A 21,001-nucleotide genomic window follows, 5' to 3' on the forward strand; every position below is an offset into this window, starting at 1 on the left:
AGAGAGGGAGTGACAAGGAAGAGATGAAGAGAGAGTGATGGAGAAATGCGAGAAGGAGAGAGAGGGAGAAAAGGAGAGAAGAGAGAGGAGAGAAGGAGAAGAGACAGAGGAGCAAAGGGGAAGAGAGAGGAGAGAGATGAGTGAAGGGGAAGAGAGAGGAGAGAGAGGAGAGAAGGGGAAGAGGGAGAGAGATGAAGATGAGAGAGAGAGAGAGAGAGAGAGAGAGAGAGAGAGAGAGAGGAGGGGGTGAGAGACAAAGGGAGGTGGTAGAGAAAGGGAGAGAGAGGAAGGAAGAGATATAGGACTTGAGAGAGAGGGAGAGAGGGAGGGAAGAAGAAAGATAGAGAGAGAAAGGTGGAGAGAGGGAGTGACAAGGGAGAGATGAAGAGATAGTGATGGAGAAAGGAGAGAAGGAGGAAAGAGAGGGAGTGACAGAGATCTACCAAGCACCGAGAGAGAGGGAGTGATAAGGGAGAGATGAAGAGAGAGTGATGGAGAAAGCACAAAAGGATGAAAGAGATGGAGTGAAGGAGTGGACGAAGAGGATATAAAGGGAAGAGAGCGAGAGAAGGAGAGGAGAGAGAGGAGAGAAGAGGAAGAGATAGATATGGAGACACAATGATGGAGAGAGAGAGAGAGAGAGAGAGAGAGAGAGAGAGAGAGAGAGATGGGGGCAAGAGACAAATGGAAGTTGTAGAGAAAGGGAAAGAGAGGAAGGAAGAGATAGAGGACTTGAGAGAGAGGGAGAGAGGGAGGAAGAGAGGGGTAAGAAGAAACATAGAGAGAGAAAGGTTGAGAGAAAGAGAGGGAGATAAAAGGGAGTGATGGAGAGAGAATGATGGAGAGATGAGAGTGAGAGAAAGGAGAGAGGAGGATAGAGAGGGAGAAAAGGGGAAGAGAGAGAGAGAATGAGAAGAGAGAGTGAGAGAGAGGAAGAGGGAGGGATAGAGATAGATAGATATGGAGAGAGACTGTGTATGTTTGTAGGTGAGATAGAGAGACAAAGAGTGAGTGACAAGAGGAGATCAATATATATATGGAGTTGGGAGAGAGGGAAAAAGACAAATATAGAGAATGGGAGGGAGGGCGAGATAGATAGATATGAAGAGAGAGTGTGTATCTGTTTGGAGGAGTGAGATAGAAAGACAAAGTAGAGATGGAATGAGACATAGATATCGATGGTAGAGAGGGAGAGGAGAAGAGAGAGAAAGGGGGAGAGAGAGGGGGGGTGGAGATAGAGAGAGATGGGAGAGGTAGCAAGGGGGAGATACATAGAGAGAGAAAGGTGGAGAGAGATAGAGAGGGAGTGCCAAGGGAGATATGGAGAGAGAGTGAGGGGGAGAGAGAGAGAGAGAGAGAGAGAGAGAGAGAGAGAGAGAGATGGAAGGAGAGATAGATAGATAAATATGGAGAGAGAGTTTGTATGTTTGGGGGGTGAGATAGAGAGACAAAGAAATAGAGACACATGAAGATAAAGATATAGATGGAGAGGGGAGAGAGGGAATAAGTAAGAGATAGTGAGTGGGAGGGAGGGAGGGATATATATATATATATATATAGAGGGAGAGCGTGTGTGTTTTGGGTGTGAGTAGAGATACACATGAGAGATGGAAGGAAACATATATATAGATGCCATAGAGAGATGGAATAACATATAGACAAAAAGAGGGAGGGAGAGGTGGAGAGAGAGAGAGAGAGGGGAGAGAGGGAGGGGGAGATAGAGAGAGACGAGAGAGACAAGGAGGGGGAGATAAAATGTTATTCAAAAAATTGATGCATTGATTTCAATGTAGATGTTTATTCCTAATCCTATTTGATTGATTGCACTGGATGCATTGATTTCAGTGCAATTGTTGATTTCTAATCTTATGTGATTTCTTGCACTAGATGCATTGATTTTAGTGTGGATATTTGTTTCTAGGCCTATATGATTTCTTGCACTAGATGCATTGATTTCAGTGTGGATCTTTATTTCTAATCCTATTTGATTGTTTGTGTTGATGTTGATTTCTAATCTTATTTTATTGCTTGTAGTAGATGCATTTATTTCGGTGTAGATGTTGATTTTTGATATGATGTAACTAGATGTATGATGTACATTAATTTCAAAGTAATTAGATTAATAATGTGCATTTATTTCAGTGTGGATGTTGATTTTTAATCCCATTTGATTTTTTGCGTGGATGTTGATTTCTAATCTTATTTCATGGCTTGCAGTAGATGCATTGATTTTAGTGTAGATGTTGATTTTTGATCTGATGTAACTAAATGTATGATGTACATTAATTTCAAAGTAATTATATTAATAATGTGCATTGTTTTCAATGTAAGAATAAAAAATTATTAACAACATGCATTGATTTCTATGTTACAATCATTCAACCATAAATAAAATACTTGAATTTTCATCTTAAATAAAATGCTCACTTATCTAAAATGATTTCTTCTTGAAACTGTAAAACATTTGTAATTTACTACATTGATATTATTCTCATTTTCCATCATTCAACATTGTTAGTCACTTTTCATTCAAATGAGGTAATAGAAAACAACTATCATTGAAACTTACTTGGGGTTTAACACTCCATAAGTCATAATGATTGACATTGGATAAAGCTACTATTAATATTGGATAGTAAGAAAGACAAGATATGGCATTTACTACAAAATATCAAGCTAAAGATTTGAATGGCCTATGGTTTCAACTCCCATTTTCATACGATCCATATGAAAAGATGGAAAAACTAACATGTGTGACAATAAGAACAATAGAAGAAAATAGTTTGAGATTTATCACAATGAACATTATTTGTAATTGAATACATTCTTATTATTCACATTTTCTATCAGTAAACATTGTTACATTATCACTTTTGATTCAAAATTTTTATTTCATGATTTTTCAACATTCAAGTTATTAATGATATTTATCATCTCAACAAACTAAGGTAATTGAGAAAATTTAACATTAAAATGACCAGATTTATCTTAGATATATTTAGCATATTTAAAATGATTAGATTAATTAAATTTTCAACAAATTATAATGGTTTCACATGACTAAAACCTACCTAGATCCATCTTAACCTTGGATCTTTTAAGTGATGAGAGGGATTAAATCTCAGTGTGCAAACCTTTCCTCAAGTTTTGCACTCAAAAAATAGGTTTGCACCTCAAAAGGTTTGATCCCTCTTGGTGTTTGATAGGTCTAGGGTTAATATCGATCTAGGATGGTATATTATAAAACATTTATATGCACTCCCATGGAGGTATTACTCACTCACACAAAAGTGTAGCAAATTTCAAATGTGTTCCACATAGAAAACATGCTCACACACCTATGATGCATTAAAAAAAACAAAATCGCAACAATTGTCCCTTTGCACATTTGTACATAAATGGTTTATTGAATAAATTCTTGTCAAAACAAAAGAAGACACATTTGATCAAAACCTATTCCACTCACCATATGATAAAGATAAAATATTTTTGAGCTTGACTAATCTATTAAAACTTCAATCAATGATATGAGACGTGTCCAAGGATTAGATATTTGTAGCTCCTTTAAACCATATTTCAACCTTTTGTTGTTTGCCAAAATATGCTTGATTTGTTGCTGAGTTGTAGGGTTTTGTTTGAGAGATGCCAATTTTTTTACTTATTAAAATATTAATTTGTTGTTGTAGGTTTGAATGATTGGTTGAGGAACATGATAGCAAACTCATTTGTAATGTAATCAAAATAAATTTGAAGCTAGAAGGGGAAAAAATTAGAAAGTTTCAAGATTACAAGCCATCAACGAAGATGTTGTTGGCTCGAAGGCACACTTGGCCTACCTCGCCAATAATTTTGAAAATATTGTAATCAAATTTGGGATTAGTTTATGTAAAATAGGAAGATAAGTTTTTAGAATAAGAATGCGTATCCTAAAACCCCTTTCAACAATTAAGCAAGGTTGGATTTTCTGAAATAATGTTTCTGGAGAAGTTTGTTTAGGATTTGTATTGGTAGTTTTAGGGATCAAGATACATTTCAAGGACTTAATTGCTGTAAAAGATCATTTGGCTATTTTCATCAATGCTATTTTTTTATAGATTCAAGACTTGGCGCTGGATAAATGTGTGCTTTGGAATCATGTGTGTAATAATTTTCACTGTTAATTCATATTGTTTCAATTGAGTCACAATTTTTTTTTTGTTATGATCTTGTATGTGAATTTTAATTTTGTTCTTACAATTTTATGTTTGGAGAAGTAGTTGTGTTTGAATAATTTTTCATTGTTCGGATTGTTCTGAAAGGTTGTTGTTATCACCAAAAAATCATCACCTAGCCATTTGTAACTAGGTGGATCGAAATACACCATGTAGGATTAATTTTACCATAGTAAAATAACTTTCACCATGGGAAATACTTTAGTAAACCATTTTTATTAAATTGTTTTCTGATTAAAAAAAAAATCCATGAGAATAATTAGATAAATCATTTTGTATTTAAGGAATAATTGTTAAATCATTGTTTAGATAATTATTCCTTGTTACATTTGACTAAATCCCCTATGAATAATTAAACAAATCACTATTTATTTATTATTCCCTATTTCTATTATTGGAGTAATTATTAAATCACTATTTAATAATTGTTTCAATTTCACACCATTCTTAATCTTCGCGAAATAATTAATAAAGAATTTATTTATTAATTATTTCTAAATAAATATATTTGATCGTTTTAATATCTTTTCCCTCTCCAAAAAATATAATAAAGTATTCCTAACAGTTAGATCTTGATTTGGTCAATATTATTTTATTATTCTCCATTTTCGAGATTAACTCAATACTTTGTTATAAATCAGAGGGTTTTCCATTCATTCTTCACCATTATCATCTCTTTTCTTTTGAGCTCCCATTTGAGTTCTCCATACTGTTTTGGGTTTTTCATACATTGAGAGAGAAGATCGATTATGAAGCATGAAAGACATCAAAGGACCCATCCCACGGAGGGGGATTTGCAAACCCTTTTGTAGATCTCCTTCACCAAGTGTCATCAATAAAATAATTTGTTCATTTTAAAATCTTTCCATTTGGGTTATTACAATAGATATATATATTTCTCTTTGTTGTTTTGGATCGTATGTATTATTTTTGTTGCAGTTTTTTCAATTTTTTATTGCAGATTTGAATCGTAAGCAACCAAAAATTATTATTAGGGTCACTTGTCACCTAGTGACTTAAGTGAAGTGTTTTTGGTACACCTTCCAAGAAATTTCACATTAACAAATGAAAAATCCATTGGTGTAATAACAACATTATTGGGTGACTAAAGTTTTAGTAAATTTCAAGGTTTTATATAACTATTTTTAGCCTCTCAATTTCTATTTATAGTATTATTTCCTTTTTCGTCAAATTTTCAAATTCAGATGGTTTTTGGTTCTTTCCACAGGTCATAGGTACCAGCCAAGCAGGAGATGAAAAAATCTGTGTGAGATCTGCTAACAAAGAGTCCCATAAGAAAAACACACTTTTCAGCCCCAGTTTTTCATTCCACAGCACACTATTTGGCCCAAAAACTGTGTTTCTGCTATTCCAGATAAATACCTACATTTTGGTATTTTCCCATATTTTTTTAGAACCTTTTTCATATTTTCCAAGAGTTCTGTCTAGAGAATGGTTAGGGTACTTCACGTCTATTTTTAGTCTCACGTAGGCCTAGATTCGATTATTTTTTCTCTTTAAGGAACGAAAAATCCCCTTAGGGTTTAGAGTACACCTCCACATTTCTAAGAAGAGATTGGCTGAGTGAGGAGTCTATGGTTTCAACATTTTCAACCAATAATTTTCATAGTCCGATCAATTACTTTTCTACATTTTTGTATAGGTTTATTTTACCTTTTCTCCATTTATATTTTGGGTTTTCATTCCCCCCTTAGGATCCCCTTGAGCATCCTAGGTTTTATAGCTTCACACCTATCCTTTGCAACATTTTTCACCTCTGATTTTTGTTGTTTGTCTACACCATTTACAGTGTATTAGTGCCTCTAGATCTCAGTTGACATTAGGTATTTTAAGAAATTTTATGTATATCTGAGTAGCTTTTTTTCCCTCTCTTTCTTAGCTACTTGATAGCCTTTGTGGGTGGGGTTTTGTGTGTTTGATTGGCTGTTTATTTTCTGTCATTTTCAGATTTATTTATAGTATTTTAGCACTTTATTTTCAGCAACACATGGCATCATAAAACATGCTTAATTAACTCATCCACTTGACACATTATTTTCACACACTCACATCCTAAGTGATCCTGAGCTTGGTTAACACCACCAAGCCAAGACATGAAACACTACACCTTAATAAATCAACACACATAGATTAAGACCACTTATGCACCAAGGCCAAACAATCTTTGAAGTGTAGGTGTAGGATCAGTGGGATAGGCTTCCAATAACACCCATTGATCACTTTCATTAAGACATAGAAGTTAACATATTAGGGAGCTTAAAATCCTTCACCATTCCACAGTCCAAAGTCGGAGTGCATTAGAAACCCAATTCAAAGGGGGTTATGCTAGGTGATTGTGCGAGCGGTTCTCTTCGGGGCCACCCAATCCATGGCAAGGGATCCCATGCATTGGCTAAGTACCAAGAAGCTCAAGACTCGACCACCCTCGTGGGACGAAGGTAACTGTAGTGAATAATTTTAGGAAAAGACCCTATAGGACTGGATGTGGGAAGAAATTGGTTCTCTACCCTACCTTTCACTAGACAACTATGCTTGCGGGAATGATATTCTATTAAGTAAGAAGTTCTTTGGAAGGCCATCTGAAACAATAGATTTAGGATTGTTTGAGTATTTAGACCACCTATAGGCTAGCGGTAATTTTTTTTTTTGACGTGTTTGCTTGTATTAGAGTATAATCATTAATATAGTTAGTTTACACTTGGCACCACTGTACTAGGTGTTTGCTTGCTGTTTATTGCTCTTTTATTCCTATAATCACCCTTAAGTACTTATATTCATCATTGTCTTGACATGATTTCACCCCCTACGCATTTGTCATGGAGACTTCAAGGTATTCACCCTCAGTTCCCTTCAGGAAATATTACTCCCTATCAAGTTAGAGTACATCCTCCCAGTCCTTCATCGAGTCATCATTTTGATTATGATTCTTCCAATTCTTCCAATTCTTCCTTTGATTCTATGTCTTATCAACCCCGTACCGCCACAGTGCGATAAAATAGGGTGGTAACTTAGGTACCAACTTGGGTAACCCCAACGATGTGGTCACTCCTCCTTCATTGCTTCCTTTTATGGCTAGTTTGAGTCTCACTGATTTTAGCTAGCACATTAATAATTCCTCTTCTCCATGATCCCACTTAACCAGCTATGCCTACTTAAATCCATTCATACATCTCAAAGTTTGAAGGTAATATTGGAGAATATCCCACTAATCATGTTCACTCATTCCACATGTGGTGTTCATCAAATTCCATCACTAAAGACTCCATCCATTTTTGTTTGTTCCAAAGCACACTTACTCAAGCTGCTACTAAGTGGTGTGTTGATCAACCTAGAGCCACTCATTCCACTTTTACGGCTCTTTCTGAAGTGTTTATTGCTTATTTCCGGTTACCTCTCCATTATGACACTGGTACCAAACTATTGAATTCTTTGCATCAAAATTTTGCCACCCACCTATTAGACCATGTTTAGGAATTGTGTTGAAGGAGGAGCATCTATAGAGCTCCTAAATTTGAAGACTGGGTCTACATGGATTTTTTTCTTAGATTCCTTTGGCCCCCATTTCTAAATATTTCATGTCAAAATTCCCCTAGTCTGAGGAAGATGAGGTCCAGTTAGCCTTAAAATTTGATTGATCTATGCCTAGTTAGGTTATGTTTACACTGTCATCCCCGATCTGCCTCAGCCTGGTGCTGTTAATGCACCGGTGTCATGGATAGAATATTTGGAACCATTTCACACCCTCAACTATATTCTATACCTCTGATGAGTTATGGTCCACCTCATGGAGGGACCAATTACTCTTACATGTATCGCTCCCCCAATCCTCCACACGGAAACTCTTATCCAGGTCCCAGCACACCATATGCATATCCCCATCCACATCAATAGATGATAAGGCCAACTATAGAACCACCTGTTTATCCTAATGTTTCCCCTTCTCCTTATTATCCATATGCATCACCTAGCTCTCTATCCTATCCAACACTAGCCCCCCAATGCCTACTCCCCTTCTGCTAGAACAATAACCTCCCCTACAAGGTCAAGTGTATGCTTAGCAGAGTGGACCCAATCCCCACAACCCTAAGAAAAGGAGAAAGGGGAAGGGTAATCGGAACCAAAAATATCAAGGTAGCCAAGGTCCACCACCCAATGCACCTCAGGGTCCTCAACCTAATATCGCAACCCAGCAACAGGGAGGACAACCCAAGAAAAACAAGGGTCTTCATATGAACAATATTTTGTTTGTTTCAACATATATGGAAATTATACTCATGAGTGTACCCTTTTACCTCAGATGCATCAAGTATGGGAAGCTCAAGAAACTACTTCTTGAGGACCGCAACCCATTGCTCCTCCTCCCCCTCCTACTTCATCTTAGCCGATAGTGCTTACTAATCCTTTTCCTCACCAAGGATACATTGCTGCCCAACCTACACAAGGTCAGGCAGCTGTGCCTTCACCATCTCCACCATCTAGACACCATGATTATCAAATTCTTATGATGAATTCTGATGAGGTCAAGTCAACCTTTAGACTCGATCATGCCAATATGACAAGTGATCCACCAAGTCATTGAATGAGTCCCAACCCCAAGTTTCCATTGAACCTCTCTTTTCATCTAATGGTACCTCATATATCCCTCCACCTAAGGTAGAGGTTATTCACAAGATCCCCAAAGGTCCATTACATCGAAACACTACTTCTGCTAAAGATGCCGATACCTATAGCATAGTAGATGACATGGCAGAATCTCCTGCTTCCATGTCAATGCCAGAAGTTATCCAGATGTGCCCTGTAACACCCTCCGGGGTATATGTAAATATAAACCAACATAACATGAACATAATTACAATATAACATATCAGCCATCATAATATATATATATATATATATATATATATATATATATATATATATATATCAGCACATTTGCACATGAAAATCAAAGGAATTAATTTTTCATTAATGAATGCAATGAACCAACTGGTGGTGGGACTACCACATTCCACCTGACCATAGATTAGCTGGGCCAAGTCTCTCTTCAGCCAATCACCCTTGTGCAATATTTCAAGCATGAATGTGGGACTCATAAAACAAATCAAAAACACCAATCAATGTGGATGCCACTGGATTTTTCCACCTACACCTGTGAGGAATTTGAGTGACTCCTAGTCTCTCAGTATTTACTGTGCATCCATAGTCTGATCCAGTGATCACTAGGCCCTACACCGAGACATACTCTCCAGGCTTTATTATGCATTCCATCCCAAAATCACTAGGCCCAACAGATAGAAAATCCATCTCTTATCTTTACCGTAAATACACCATTCACCGGCAAGGATTCCTAGGCCCACTGAGGCACACAATCCGGATTTACCACAACCCACAATCTGGTTCAAGGGTTACTAGGCTAGTGGCTTCATGCATCATTAGTATGGTTTAGGGACCACTACCACCATGTGTTTGTCAATTCGGAGATCCACCCCACTCATCTTCGAATCAATCTGGTCATCCCCCACAAAACACATGAGAGAACTCATCTCATCAAAGCTATCACGAAATGGCAAGGCTAAGCTGAAAATACTGTCACACCTGGAAAAATCCATGCCATGGTAGAAAAGAAACACATACAATCCAATGCATGCCAAATCTAGCAAGGAAAATACACATGAAAGTTGATACCTGCAATGAAGCATGTTGTAGTGTTATAGACAATTTTGTGCCTTACAGCAACAAGCATGAATTGTCAATAATCCAAGGGATCCAAAGTTCCCTAAACATGATGTTCCTACCCCTAGAGGAACAAGGTCAGCAAACCAACAGCTCTCAGATCAGTTCTCCACCTGAAAACACTCGAAAACAAGCAATCCTGAAATCAAAGCAGGTGCTCCACTAGGCTTCTACGCTGAAACACAACTACTCCATGGTGTACCTGCGTTGCAAAGCAGGTAGAACAAAGCCCACCTGCGTTGAGCGAGTTTGGACATGTGGCACACTGAGTCATTGCTCTGGAATCTTCCAAAAATGACACTTGGATCAGGGATTTCGCCTTGTGATGAGTCAGAGGCTTTGTTTCTCCAAGTGGAAGCAAGGTTCACCAAGTGGACTCAAGAACTGAAGATCAACTAAAGATTAACTGAAGAGAGAGAGGACACAAGGCAGCTACACATCAGTTGCAAGCTGACTCATCCTTTCTCAATTCATCTATATATTGAGCTCTCTCCTATGAGCTCAGGAGGCTGGAATTTTGTGCAAAGTAATGATATGCTGTTGGTTTCATTATTGAGTTATTGGGTGATTGTTTGAGAGAGGTGAAGAAGAGCAATTCTTTCTGCTGGGAAGTGTTGCTGGGTTGGAGCCTGCAATGGTTGTAATACTCTCAGAACCTTTATTTCTTCATTAATAAAAGCTATTGAGGTTCTTCTATGTGCTCTTGTTTCAATTATATTGTGATGATTGCATGTTTGGTTTACACTAATCCATGAACCAGTTATGATTGCATGCCTCTTGTAGTTTCCTTCTTTGTTATTTTGCAGGATCTCATTGTAGCTGGGCGAGCAGAAGAGCAAAGAGCTAGGAGCAAGCGGCCAAAGAGAAGAGTTTGGATTCGACATTAAGCGCAAGGCAACGGTTAGTGTTTTCTCCATTCTCTTTTGCTTTCATAAAGAAGTAAACCTTAAGTAGTTTGTTGTAGGGAAAAGTATCCGACTCGGATGACCCTATCCCACTCTAAGGGTGACAGTTCCTTAGCAACAACTGTAAAACAAACTACTTAAGGTTTACTTCTTTATGAAAGCAAAAGAGAATGGAGAAAACACTAACCGTTGCCTTGCGCTTAATGTCGAATCCAAACTCTTCTCTTTGGCCGCTTGCTCCTAGCTCTTTGCTCTTCTGCTCGCCCAGCTACAATGAGATCCTGCAAAATAACAAAGAAGGAAACTACAAGAGGCATGCAATCATAACTGGTTCATGGATTAGTGTAAACCAAACATGCAATCATCACAATATAATTGAAACAAGAGCACATAGAAGAACCTCAATAGCTTTTATTAATGAAGAAATAAAGGTTCTGAGAGTATTACAACCATTGCAGGCTCCAACCCAGCAACACTTCCCAGCAGAAAGAATTGCTCTTCTTCACCTCTCTCAAACAATCACCCAATAACTCAATAATGAAACCAACAGCATATCATTACTTTGCACAAAATTCCAGCCTCCTGAGCTCATAGGAGAGAGCTCAATATATAGATGAATTGAGAAAGGATGAGTCAGCTTGCAACTGATGTGTAGCTGCCTTGTGTCCTCTCTCTCTTCAGTTAATCTTTAGTTGATCTTCAGTTCTTGAGTCCACTTGGTGAACCTTGCTTCCACTTGGAGAAACAAAGCCTCTGACTCATCACAAGGCGAAATCCCTGATCCAAGTGTCATTTTTGGAAGATTCCAAAGCAATGACTCACTGTGCCACTTGTCCTTTCTCGCTCAGCGCAGGTGGCCTTTGTCCCACTTGCTTTGCAACGCAGGTACACCATGGAGCAGTTGTGTTTCAGCGCAGAAGCCTAGTGGAGCACCTGCTTTGATTTCAGGATTGCTTGTTTTCGAGTGTTTTCAGGTGGAGAACTGATCTGAGAGCTATTGGTTTGCTGACCTTGTTCCTCTAGGGGTAGGAACATCATGTTTAGGGAACTTTGGATCCCTTGGATTATTGACAATTCATGCTTGTTGCTGTAAGGCACAAAATTGTCTATAACAGATGCCCCCTAAAGTATGAGGTCGTTTATCGGGTGAAATGCTTTATTGAGACAACATCAGGTTTTGTCGAGATATTTATGGATATAGTCTCTTCGATATTTGATAAGTTTCGCTCGGAATCCACCGTGTTTACAATATTTGTTAGGAATTCAAAGACTGAAGGGTGGTAAAGATCTTTCTGAGTATCTTCTTCGTATTCTGGAAGAAGGGAACGATGGTGGTGATCATTCCATGGTGCCTCCTCAATCATCATTGATTGTAAGATTCCTTCGTCAGTCCCATGTACTTTCGACCAAGGATCTAATGGGGTACCATATTCCCTAGATCTATCTACCCAAATGCTCGACGAGCGTTGATTTGGGTTTGCCTCCCATGCATGAAACATTGATTGCTACAATATTTCAATGGGGCTTGGTGGCAAAACCATTGCATGATCCATAGCGACTCTGCCTTCTGTGACTTTCAAGGTGGATACCATATTGCATGTTGCTACAAATGGTACATTTCCTATATAAATAGGAGGTGGTAGCGCGAAAGTTCCCATCATAGTGGGGTCTTTCAACAGACCTACTCCAATGTCTTGAATCGACCGGTCGCTGCCATGGATCATGGGAACGCTTCCTGTAACTTGTGAACCATTAGGGAGGAAGTTTTGTTGATCGACGACCGTAATCCCTCCTTCAAAGGGGAATGCGATCTTCCATCATCGTCCAACGACGAAACTTCCAAAGAGTCAATAGTGGACGAGACTTTATTTCTGATATCTGCAAGCGATGAATGGTATGGAGATATAATTATCTATCTCCAAACCCAAAAGTTTCGGCCTGACACCTCTCACTCCGAACAGGAACGTATACAATACCAAGCAAAAGACTACATGATCGTCGGTGATACTCTTTACCGTCGTGGTATCGATACCGTTCTGAGGAGGTGTCTCACCCATGAAGAAGCCGAAAAATCCCTGAATGAGTGTCATTCAGGCGCGTGTGGGGGGCATCAATCAGGTTTCGCTACAGCCCAAAAGATATTAAGAGCAGGATATTTTTGGCCAACAATGTTCAAAGATTGCATAATCGCAGTCCGAAGTTGTCATTCCTGCCAAATCTTTGATAGCAAAACCAGAAGACCACCCGCACCGTTGCAACCAATAGTTGCGGTTGGACCTTTCGCCAAATGGGGCATCGATTTCATGCAATGTAACCCCACCTCGACCGGGGGGCATGGGTATATTATAGTCGCAGTTGACTATTTTACCAAATGGGCCGAGGCGATGCCTACATTGGACAATACTGGTGAAACAGCTGCCCTATTCTTTTTCAATCATGTAGTCGCCAGGTTCGGTGTACCCCAGGCTATAGTTACAGATCACGGATCGCACTTCCGCAATCACATGATGGTCGAATTAGCTGCCAAACTAGGGCTATCTCACGACAGCTCTACTCCGTATTATCCACAAGCCAACGGACAAGTTGAAGCAATCAACAAGGTCCTAAAGCGTATGTTGCAGAGGATGATCGGAGTTCATAAAAGAATATGGCACCTAATCCTGTATGCAGCCTTGTGGGCCTACCGAACCTTGGTAAGAAACGCGACCGGTTTCACACCTTTTCAATTGGTGTACGGTCTAGAAGCAGTCTTACCGATCCAGTGTGAAATTTCGTCGCTTAAACTCGCAATTGATCTCCTCCCCGGAACTTCGGAAGAAGAGGCTCGTTTCATGGAATTAATCCAATTGGATGAAACCCGTCGTGATGCCGCTTTGGCTAACGAAGCCCATAAGAAACGAGTCAAGGCTCAGTTCGACAAAAATGTCAAACCCCGTGTCTTCTCAGAAGGTGATTTGGTCTTGCTTTATGACCAAGAATCCGATAAATTAGGAGCAGGTAAGTTCAATTCCTTATGGATGGGCCCCTATATTGTTAAAAGAGTATTAGCAAAAGGAGCCTACGAGTTAATAGATTACGACGGAATTCCACTGGCACAGCCCCGGAACGGGCTGTACCTCAAGCGTTACTATGCTTAAATAGTAACCTGCGTGCTTTTGTTGTATTTTGTTTTCGCCAAAGTTCTTACTCTGGTTGAGTGATTCCCCTTTTTCATTCGTTGCAGATGTCAAACCTTATGGAGACATGTGTTGGATATGCCGACGGAGCAAGTCGTAGTTCGCGGAACCTATCCTCCACAGCATGGGCCATTTTTAATCCAAATGGCGAGTTAGTAAGTTTCAGAGGTGTATGTATTGGGCAATCAACGAATAACATCGCTGAATATAGCGCGTTGATAGAACTACTCTCTGATGCCATCACACGAGGCATACGCCGACTGATTGTCAGGCTAGACTCACAGCTCGTAGTACTACAACTCAATGGTATATATTCTGTTCGTAATCCAGCTATTTATCGCATGTTCCTAAGAGTAAAGATCTTAGAAAGACGATTTGATTCAATTCAATATCAACATATTTCAAGAAATCTAAACACATTAACTGACTCATTGGCAAACTATGTGTTAGACAGACATTTGCAACATTTATAAAGGACACATCATAAAAAGTGTACATATGAATCATCCAAAGCAACCAGAATAAGACTCGAAAATCAAAATATATATATAAGCTGTTCATAAAGTTCATACATGATGTTCTGTAACCAAGACAAAATTGGTCATATGACCTAAAAACTCAAAATGCTAGGGGGCACCCTAGCCTAGTGATGCTCCTGATAGTAAGCCACAGTATGTGCGATCATGCGCAGAAGACGGGTCCATCGTTTAGGTACACCGATAGTATGTTGTTGCATCGGTAAAGGTAACTCGTCAACCTGTACATCCGGAAGACCACGGGTAAGGTTCTCGACCTGCCCCTGCACAGCTGTAAGGGTCTCTGTGTCGCTAAGATCACGGATAATAACTCTCCGAGCAGGTTCCTCTGCCGGAACAGTAACAGGTGGCCCCGGACGAAATGCCGGACGAACAGGACCGACATCTGCAAGCGCACATGAGTTCAATTAAAGTCTTGAAAGAATAAAGCACAAGAACATTATGAATGAAAACAACGAACGGTAATATGGTTGAAGTTCTTACCAGTAGCATCCCACTGAGCACCGTCTGGCAGTACCATATCCGGATCGCCCCGGAAATCCATACCAACATATGGGTACTCGGAAAAAGCCATCTCCTGGCGACCGAACCACCTAAAGAAAGCAGCATTGAAAGAAATCTGGGATTGACTGGCATGCCTGGACATGTGATCGACCCATCGCTGCATACGTGGCTCGGTAGGAGAAGGCACTCCGAGATCAATGTACTGAGGTTGCATCAGAGGGATCTTCTCCAAGGCGAAGGCAGTCAGAATTGAACCAAAACCAAAGTTCTTCAGCTTCCCGTCCTTCACCTTGTTCAATTGATTTTTCATCTGACTAAGCACTGCATCACTCCAGTTGAAGATTTTCGGTTGGAGACATTCCAAGGCGTGCTGCATGTGAGACCTGTTGGCAACATGTAAAGATGCGCTACCGGCCATCCTACCAAGAGTATACAGAATGGACCTGAGAGGCCTGCTAGTAACATCACGGATAACCACCTTGCCGTCTCTGCTCGGCTGGGACCCCTCCCTGCAATACTGGCGAACATAATCTCTCACGGAATCATTCCCCCGAACTGTACCTGATAAAGAAATGGGGGCACCCCGCTTTGACAGGCCAGTCAAGAAGTAAATATCTGTCACAGTCAATGGAATGGGTTTGTTCCTGATCTGGAATACTTGGTTAACAGGATCCCAAGCATCAAGTAAATACTGCAGTAGTGAAATCTGTGCTCTCATGCTAGAGATACGGAAAAACTTCAGTAAACCACAGTCTCGCAATGCGCCCACCGTAACAAGATCATGAAGGGCAATCATATCTTCTTCTTCGTGTTCTCGTTCTCGCCATGTTAGGGCCATCTTGTCCAAGAATCCCTGCAAAACAAACAAGAGGATGAGTCAGCTCCTAAAATTGATGAAAAACTGGAGAAAATTTCATCAAAATCTGTGAAACATTGTTGCTTTTATGCCCCAAAGCAGGTGCCCAGTGTACTACCTGCGTTGGGGGACAAGCTGCCTTCAAGCAGCTTGGATCCCAACGCAGGTTTCGAATGGGGTACCTGCGTTGATCAGAGGGCGCCCTGGCAAAACCCCAGAGGCTCAATAGAGCAGCAAAACAGGCATAAAACAGGAAAATGAAACCATGAAAATGAAGAGCTAAGGTTTAGCTCCTACCTGGTCCAAACGGCGCCGAAAATCGTCCGCAGAATCCTCCGGAATCAGCTGGTGAAAATCGAGGGGAAAGAGGCTCCTCCAAAGCTCCAACAAGCAAAATGCAAATGAAATGGTAAAATGAGAGGTAAAACCCTTTTTATTTGCTTTCTTACGTAATTCAAGGTAAATATTGTAAGTTAATCTCATTTTCAAGTAAATATTACCCATTTCTAACTAGTTTGTTGCAGCAAATTGAAAATGCAGTGCTATCAATGAAAAAGAGAAGCTAATTATGGTAAAAATCAAAAGTAAACCATATAATCGAGCAGTTTTTGTGTAGAGTTCATGCTCGTTAAAAAATAAACATAATTTGTGAGCAATCTTTCCCTAACAGTTCAAGCTCACCCAGAAAAAATGAACCGGTAAACAACCTCGAGAAATGTAACCTTTGAAAGCCATATTAAAAGCCCTTGGTCGTGTTTATATGCCATCACCTCCATCCGTTCATTTGGCCAATCGTTCACCTCCATATGTTTGTTTACCCATTTTGAGGAACAGCTGCGAAGAGTGATTTCACTTAGCCATCCTTGTGACACTGCCGTGATTGGAGAATTCCAACCTGTACCTGGAATCTGCTGCTATCCCTGTTCATCACTCGTTCCTCAAAAGACGAGTCTTCTTTGAGCTCTTTTCACTGACTCGTAAAATATGAAAAGTTTGCCGAGTTTTGGCCTTCCAGCTCGTTAAAGCGATCGGAAAGCTATCCCTCCTCTAGATTTTAATCTTTTTGGACCTGAGGGATTATTGCACAAAAAGATCGAGCGCTTGTTTTGTTCGGCTCGTTAAAGCAATCGAAAACTCATCCCTTCTGTATTCTTTTATACTTTTTTGGACTTAAGGGATTAGAAGACGAAAAAGGAATTTTGGAGTTAACTTTCCGTACCTTTTCAGACTCTCTAAAATTGAAAAGGACTGAGTTTTCTTTGTCGTTAGACTCGTTAAAATGATTAAATAGCGACAAACTTGTCTTTAGACGAGAACGAGTTTCCCTATCGCTAGGCTCGTTAAAACATAGCGATGGGCTTGCCCGAAGGGCAGGTTATAGAACAAGCATATGTTATCCTCCTCAAGCTTGACAAAAATAAAGAGGTACTGGTCAGCAATGACTGGGGAAAAATTGGGAGAACCTCACAGGATTAATGGTAGCAAGTCGCTCTTGAACATGACACTTTGTCCTCCGTAGCACATCGGGTTGGGTTGTTTCATTCACCAGTCGCATAACCATGGTCCTCGCCACACCATCCACAATTGGGGTAATGCTACCAATCCATCACATCAGTGTCGTTATATGTTCAAGAGATGTGGTTCTGTAAAGAGTCAACCGTGTTCCACCCACTGCCATACATTATCCTTCATCCATTTCATGACCACCACCCTGAATCATACATCACAGTTTGTTTTCACCTCATCACAATCACTAGCTCCGTTCCGTGTCACTGATGTGGGATTCATTAAGGCCCTCCTTTGACGGATCGCTCCTTATCGACATCAGCTCATTATCCAAGGAGTTGATCTAGGAAAACCCCCCTTAGTACTTTGAAGCTTGCATGCCTCAATGGCAAGTTTCTCACTTCCGGCGACAGGTATACATCAATGACCTTCGACCAGAAGATTTTGCATGGTGGTCGATGCCAAGTCCTTTTTCCCACCATGTAGATTGTACTGTCGTACCTTGAGGGTCATCATCCTTATCGGTGATTCCTCTCGCGCTTGTTAACAGTTTACATCATTGACCGGTAATCAAGCGATGTCTTTCCATGTTCGACTTCAAGAAATTCTCACATGGATCGACTTGTACATCGAGTGAAGATCGGAAGAGATTGAAGACCCCGGATCTAGTTTCATCCATCCGGGCTGCGATATATATTCAGGACATAAAGACATTTGATATGTACATCATTACAACAGATGATCATCCTTCTCAAAGGATGATAATTTCGGCAGAGAAATATCAGTCTACAATCAGACGATCGTCTGTTCTATGTACCAAAATGTATTTATAAAGCTGAGCATGGGAATGCCCGCCTCAGCTAGATCATGAAAAATGTATGAAAAATAATGTATTGTATTGTATCTTATTACAGGACACTTCTCAGCAGATTGAATGAACTTCGGATCCTCTCAATAAAGCATTTCACCTGATAAACGACCTCATACTTTAGGGGGCATCTGTTATAGACAATTTTGTGCCTTACAGCAACAAGCATGAATTGTCAATAATCCAAGGGATCCAAAGTTCCCTAAACATGATGTTCCTACCCCTAGAGGAACAAGGTTAGCAAACCAACAGCTCTCAGATCAGTTCTCCACCTGAAAACACTCGAAAACAAGCAATCCTGAAATCAAAGCAGGTGCTCCACTAGGCTTCTGCGCTGAAACACAACTGCTCCATGGTGTACCTGCGTTGCAAAGCAGGTAGAACAAAGCCCACCTGCGTTGAGCGAGTTTGGACATGTGGCACACTGAGTCATTGCTCTGGAATCTTCCAAAAATGACACTTGGATCAGGGATTTCGCCTTGTGATGAGTCAGAGGCTTTGTTTCTCCAAGTGGAAGCAAGGTTCACCAAGTGGACTCAAGAAATGAAGATCAACTAAAGATTAACTGAAGAGAGAGAGGACACAAGGCAGCTACACATCAGTTGCAAGCTGACTCATCCTTTATCAATTCATCTATATATTGAGCTCTCTCCTATGAGCTCAGGAGGCTGGAATTTTGTGCAAAGTAATGATATGTTGTTGGTTTCATTATTGAGTTATTGGGTGATTGTTTGAGAGAGGTGAAGAAGAGCAATTCTTTCTGCTGGGAAGTGTTGCTGGGTTGGAGCCTGCAATGGTTGTAATACTCTCAGAACCTTTATTTCTTCATTAATAAAAGCTATTGAGGTTCTTCTATGTGCTCTTGTTTCAATTATATTGTGATGATTGCATGTTTGGTTTACACTAATCCATGAACCAGTTATGATTGCATGCCTCTTGTAGTTTCCTTCTTTGTTATTTTGCAGGATCTCATTGTAGCTGGGCGAGCAGAAGAGCAAAGAGCTAGGAGCAAGCGGCCAAAGAGAAGAGTTTGGATTCGACATTAAGCGCAAGGCAACGGTTAGTGTTTTCTCCATTCTCTTTTGCTTTCATAAAGAAGTAAACCTTAAGTAGTTTGTTTTACAGTTGTTGCTAAGGAACTGTCACCCTTAGAGTGGGATAGGGTCATCCGAGTCGGATACTTTTCCCTACAACATGTAGTTTCTTGATCCCGCCTTTCCCTACTTGATCCTTGCTTCCTCTTGCCTTCTTTGCCTTTCTTCGTCCAGTCCCAAAGTGCTCCAAAAAAACTCTAAGTTTCCAAGAGTATGAGAGAGAGAGAGAATAACGAGAGAGCTCCAAAACTGAACTGACCAAGTCTTGCCCACTAATCCTCAAAAGCCTTTTTATTAATGAGGCCTCTATTTTCTTCATTTTCCATTATTTCCCTTCAATTTCCTCCTCACATGCAACCTGTGACATTTCACCTTCCTTTTCTCCTAATTTCCATTATTTTCATAAATAAATGTGCCAAAATACCTTTTTTCCTCTTTAATGCCTTATCTATTTCCTTTTCCAATTTCCTTAGCCATAAACAACTAAATGAACACCCCCCTAGGATGTCTTGCCCACCATTCAACTTGGAATATGTGTCCCATCATTCGTGGTATTTACATATTTGTAAATGGAATTTTCACCAGGGTTGTTACATAACCCCCCCCCCCTTGGGAGAACACCATCCTCAGTGTTCAATGACACCTATAACCAACATACTTTTGAAAACAAAACATACTTCCCATGGAGCTTTATAACACAGCGCGTTGCAATATTTACAATGAAAGATCTGCTCAAAATCAACACATCGTGACAACATGCCAACATACCACATAATGGAGCTTTATAACACAATTGATTATGGTATTTACAATAACCACATATACACATATTCACATATGCACATTTTCTCAACCAGCAAATAAAATAATACGATGCCTACATCTGCAACAAGGGAATCCAAAGGCTCACACCTCCACCCTCAAAGTAATACCAAGATCCACCTCCTTCCGAGGAAGTCCAGGATCCACTGCAAAGTCTAATCTACATCCAATTTCCAACGCTATAATCCCACACCACTTTTCCTCTCAGTGAACAGCTACCAGCTCATTGTTCCAGGGCACACTCCCATTGTGCATTTGATTCCATCTAGCAATGCTAATGACCAAAACAAATCCATCCATGACCTTCCCTTCTCTGATACACAGTCTCTAGGGAATCTGGTTACCCCTTCTGTGCAGTCACTCACCTTCCAAGTTCCATTGGTTCCCCCATCATGGGACGTCCATCCCTTGGTAAGGCTTCCTCGCATCAGAAGATACAACAACAAAGGCATATCCCTACCATAAAACCATCATACCGATCATAAGATGCTCATGGGAATCAATCAACACTATTGGGTACTAGTGTCCCACAATGGCCCTGCTCCTGAATACTTTACCAGCATGTTGTTGCATGTTCCAATTTATTTTTTTGTTGATGCCAATTCTTACAGTCAATTTCAACCACCCAACTGTGCATGTTCATGCTTCCTGTACCAAGAACATGACTTCCATTAGATTCAAAATAAATTGAAATAACCTCAAATCATACCTCATTGGCAGTTCGTTAATAAAGTACATTTGCAATCCTGTTTGCTTCCTATCACAACAA

This window comes from Pinus tabuliformis, chromosome X (assembly GCF_031772625.1).
Source record: "Pinus tabuliformis cultivar Carrire ecotype Pingquan chromosome X, CPIR1, whole genome shotgun sequence".
Taxonomy (NCBI): Eukaryota; Viridiplantae; Streptophyta; class Pinopsida; order Pinales; family Pinaceae; genus Pinus; species Pinus tabuliformis.